Below are 4,821 nucleotides of genomic sequence, written 5' to 3'. Positions count from 1 at the left end.
GCTAGGACAGGGTTAATTAAAAAAGTTAAAAGCTAAGAGAATTAAAAAAAAAGATGTATATATTAACTACAGAGAAAAGTGTCTGGGAATGCGGCCATAAAAAATCTAAATGGGAAGGGGAGGGGTGGAGTGAAAAGAGCCGGAGGGCAGGTTACTAGGGTTAGGAAAAAAACAGAAACAGAAAAAAAGAAAAAAAAAAAGGTGGCGGGGATTAAGAGCACCCCTCAAAAGGCAAGATATAGAAAAAATAACTATTTGCAACAAACAAGCAGAAAAGAAAGAAAGGAAGAAATAGAAACAGTAAAGAAAAAAGCTGTGAAGTAGGCACTCACAGAGAAAGAAACCAGAGGTGAAGGGGGAGAGGACAGCGAGCAAAGAAGAAGAAGAAAAAAGTGTGAAAATAAAATAAAAGAATCAGAAAGGGAGATAAACAGAGTCAAGAAACCTTTAGACAGGTGTGAGTCAGAAAAGAAAAGAGCTAGGAAGCTGGGGAGTCTCACACTCAGGATTGCCCCTCGCAGCTCCAAGTGAGCCTGGTCCAAAGCATCCAAAGAGGAAGGAAGGAACATTGAATGTGCATAAGTGTAGGTCCTGGTTTGTGGCTCTCCCTCTCTTTGGCCATCTGGGTGCAGCCTCTGCTCCACAGTGATTGGGGCTCTGCTGGCCAGGCCACCCTTGACTTTGAACTTCCAGAGGCTTCCAGTAGACACCCTCATGATGCTGTCAGTGCCCCATGCCCTGGCCCTAAAACTTCCAGTGATCTTTACCTGCAGCTAGCCATGCCCCACCTGCTCCTGAAGTTCCCACCTGCTTGCCCTAGCCTTGATACTCAGTCTCCCATCCTCCCCCAGCTCTAGTACTCCATGACCCTGTAGCTGCAGGCCAAAAACCCATTTACAGAACCCAAGATGTATGTCATTGCTACCTGCCAGCAATGAACAAGCCACAGAGATCACATGGTTGCCTCTGTGCAGACCCAGTTCCAATATTCCACTTCCCACAATTCACCAGCTCAGCCCACCAAGATGAGCCACCTGCACTGGCTCCTGCTCAGAAGTGGGGGTCTATTCTGACCTCTGGGTTACAGGTGCCAGGGTCTGGCTTCTGAGAGTTGGTATATGGGTGCCAGGGTTGGGGTCCATGGGCCTGTGCCTGAGTGTGGGGGGCTTTCTGGGCTCAGTGTTGGGATCTGTGTGCATGTTGTGGGTTGCCTTATGACAGGGTGTTGAGGGTATGGGAGCACAGCCCAGACTTGGGTGCCCAGGTCCCAATGCTCCTGTGGGGGATGCAGATGTCTCCCTTCCCCCTGCTGCCTGCCTGTGGCTGACATGTGGCTGGATGCTGAAGGTGGAGTCAGTAGAGAGGCTGTGCTTGGTTGGTGTTGGGACAGCCTGGGTGTGGGGTCTGCTGGGTGTTCAGCCAGAGTAGCCAGTCATGGACTAAGTGCTAGTGCACCTCCAAGTGAAGGAGGTGTAGGAGGAGGTTGCAAAGCAGGATAGAATTCTGGAGGAGAGCATTCTAACTTGAAACAATAGGGGAACAGTACGCAAGTTTGATACATCGGTCTGAACTGAGTTTATCTAAACTGAGTGTACCTTGGATGAGGTCTATCTAAGGTCACTTGCACCATTTTCAGACTGATCTATGTGCACCAAACTTCTGTATGGTTATGGGTTTAGGTTGCTCTATGTTCACTCATAGAGGTCTAAGTGTAATGTCTGTGGGTGCCTGTACACGAGTGTGGAGGCTGCTCCAACACAATGTAATTATAGCATATTGGAGAGGACTTGATTGAGTCTTCTGGAGTGTGATAATTGGTTTCTTTGCCATTGGATCAGGGCCCATTCTGTCAAGAACTACATGGAAGCTGATGTGCAGCAGCTTCTCCACAATTAAATAAGTCATGCACAAGCATCTTGTGTAAAAACAGCTTTTCCAGCACATTCCTCGAGCCCTTTGTCAGCTAGCTAGTTGCAATGTGAGGGCTGGAAGCTCCTAGTCATGAACTAGCATGAAGCTGGCAATTACAAAAAGGTCTTCTAGCACTTGGATGAGCCATGAGTGCAATTCAGTAGCTGTAACTGTGAACAGTCCTCTTCAGCATGGGCGACTGGTGCCTCCCAAGCCTGGGGGGGGGCACCAGATTGCTGATGAGGGGTCCCCCAGTGGTGAATTGATGATGGGGGGCTCTCCCGGTGACCAACTGCTGACAGGGAAGGTATCCCCCCGGTGGCCACTTGCTGAGCCAGCAGCGAAACTGTAAGTGCACTTCCGGTGGTACTTCTAGTTTTGCAGCTGGCACTTCCAGGGGGTGCACAGCTGATTTCAGGGGGTGCATGTGCTGCGTGCACCCCCTACGCATCACCAATGCTCTTCAGGATCCACTCTGGTCACCCCCAGTGGGGAGGAGGCTAGAAAAAATTCCCTAAACATAGCCTGTCTACCTTCTTCCTGACTGGGTAACTGCATCCAGTGGGATCACCTTTACTGCAGTTGAAAATACCAAAGAAGAAACAGATTCATTTTCAGGACCTGGAACATCAGGACCCTCATGGACAACAAATAGTGTATGCTCCAATCACTACACTGCAATCATGGCCTAAGAACTCAGGTGACACAACACTCATGTAGCTGCACTGAACGAGACCCAGGGAGTGGGAGATAGTCAGCTCAAAGAACATGGAAGCAGCTATACCTTCTTCTGGAAGGGTAAACAGGAAGGAGAAAGCTGACTTCATGGTATTGGTTTTGAAATTAAGAATGAACTCATAAACTAACTCAATGAGTTCCCTATCAGAATTAATGAGCACCTCATGATGCTCCATCTTTAACTGGCAGGGAACTAATATGACACTGTCATCAGTGTGTATGCCCCAACTCTTCATGCCACTGATGAACCCAAAGAGGAAATCTACACCAACGTTGACCAAGTTCTTTCTGACATTCCAGAGGGATATCCAGACTTATTTTTCTCAGTGATTTCAATACCAGATTCAGAAGGGACTCCAACTTCTGAAACAGAACCATCCGCCAAGTAGGAGTAGGAAAGGTTGACTCCAGTGGCATTTTCCTCTTGACCAAATGCATGGAACATGAACTTATCATCACCAAACCCTGTTCCACTAGAAAAACTGGCACAAGATATCATAACAACACCCATTATCTCAGCACTGGCACCTTATTTACTATGTCATCATCTGTGCCTGGGTTTGTAAAGATGCCCGCATCACCTGAGGTATTCTAGGAGCTGATGATTGCTGGGCTTATCACCGACTCATCCACTTAGTTATATCATAGAATAATAGAATCATAGAAAATTAGGGTTGGAAGGGACCTCAGTAGGTCACCCAGTCCAACCCACTTCTCAAAGCAGAACCAGCCCCGACTAGATAATTCCAGCCAGGGCTTTGTCAAACTGGGCCTTAAAAACCTCCAAAGATGAAGATTCCACCTCCTCTCTAGGTAATATGTTCCTGTGCTTTGCCACCCTCCTATTGAAAAAAGTTTTTCCTAATATCCAATGTAAAACTCCGTTGCTGCAACTTGAGACCACTGCTCCTTGTTCTGTCATCTGTCACCAATGAGAACATTCCAGTTGGCTCCCAAACAATGGTTGCAGCAAAAACAATGCCAGCAGAAGATCAGCGCTGAAGGACTGAAGGACCCAGGCACTCTTCCACCAGTGCCTCATTACAAAAAATGGTGAATTCCAATTAACCACAATGGGAGAAAGTCATCAGTGTGTGGTGTGCCCTCAAGGCCACTGTCATCAGGACCTGTGAAGAGACATTTGGATTCTCTACCAGGAGACATCAAGACTGGTTTGATAAGAAATGAGAGATCTAAGAGATGATCTATTGCAAGTGCAAGGACTTTTGTGCTTGGAAAAACAATGCCAACTCCAAGAAAAATAAATTTAATCTCCATCAAGACAAGGTAGAGGTCCAAAGGAGGACCTGTGATATAAAGAACAAGTGATGGGAAGACAAGGCTAAAGAGATTCAACATCTCACTGACATCCAAAATTGCATGGTTTCTTCAGTGCCACCAAAACCATCTACAGTCTGAGTGCTCAGGGACCAACTCCCTTGAGACCTAATAATGGAGGAGATCTGATCAAGAAAAGGAGCCCACTGGAAGAAGCATTTTGAAGACCTTCTCGGTCAAGACTTTGTTGTTGATGACAGTGTTCTCAACTCCATTCCACAACACCCAGTCAGAGATGATCTTGGAAACCCCCCAAACCTTGATGAGGTGAAGAAAGCCATTGAGCAGTAGGGGCATGTGAAATGGGACGTATTCAATTCAGATTCGACCCAAATCAGGGACAGTGATTCAAATCTTTGATTCAGATCACTGTCCCAATTCAATTAATCTGAATCTGAATCTGAAGATTCAATGCTGATTCCATCTGCCCCACCATCTCATGAGCCACCTGGTACCTTGAGGTATGTAGAAAGAACATTTAAATCTGTGTCTGTATCCAAATTGCTGAATCTTTCCGAATCTCTCTGTGAAGCAGTGAGACAGGACTTACAGCCTGAAGGGCTGGCAGAGCTAAAGCTGCAGCCTGGAAATGAAGGAAAATACCCACCCAATTTCTGGAGCAGTGTCCCACTCAGTGTCAGTTAGGCTCGGAAGCAGCGAGAGATGTGCGGGTGAAAGCCCGCTGTGCCCCCGCTCCCCCGAAGCCCCCCAGAAAGCCTCCAGCAGGTGCAGAGCCCCCTGCCAACCCCCAGCACAGCCGGAGGTAAGTGGGGCTCATGGAGAGAGGGGGCTAACCCCTTAGTGTGTGTGTGTGTGTGTGTGGGAGGAGGGGGG

The sequence above is a fragment of the Alligator sinensis genome, unplaced genomic scaffold (genome assembly GCF_000455745.1).
Source record: "Alligator sinensis unplaced genomic scaffold, ASM45574v1 scaffold124_1, whole genome shotgun sequence".
In the NCBI taxonomy this organism is placed as follows: domain Eukaryota; kingdom Metazoa; phylum Chordata; order Crocodylia; family Alligatoridae; genus Alligator; species Alligator sinensis.
This window is presented reverse-complemented; position numbering follows the sequence as displayed.